This window comes from Austrofundulus limnaeus, unplaced genomic scaffold (assembly GCF_001266775.1).
Source record: "Austrofundulus limnaeus strain Quisiro unplaced genomic scaffold, Austrofundulus_limnaeus-1.0 Scaffold30, whole genome shotgun sequence".
NCBI classification, from domain to species: domain Eukaryota; kingdom Metazoa; phylum Chordata; class Actinopteri; order Cyprinodontiformes; family Rivulidae; genus Austrofundulus; species Austrofundulus limnaeus.
In genome coordinates this window covers 1,261,064-1,261,422 of record NW_013952432.1, presented here as the reverse complement: position 1 = coordinate 1,261,422, position 359 = coordinate 1,261,064, and positions in this window count along the sequence as shown.

The following is a 359-nucleotide window of genomic DNA, read 5'->3' as shown; positions in this document are numbered from 1 at the left end:
AGTGTTGAAGTTCCCCAGCAGAACGAGGGAGTCCCCGTTAGGAGTGCTCTCCAGCACCCCCTCCAAGGATTCCAAAAGGGTGGGTAATCTGAACTGCTGTTAGGCGCATGGGCACAAAAAAAAACCAGTCAGGACCTGTCCCCCCACCCGTAGACGGAGGGAGGCTACCCTCTCGTTCACTGGAGCAGTGGTGGACAAAGTACTCAACTCTAGTACTTGAGTAAAAGTATTGATACTCATGGTCAAATCTACTCCACTACAAGTAAAAGTTACTCAGTCAAAAATCTACTCAAGTAAAAGTACTGAAGTACTTACTTTTGAAAATACTTAAGTATTCAGAAGTACATGCATTTTAAAGT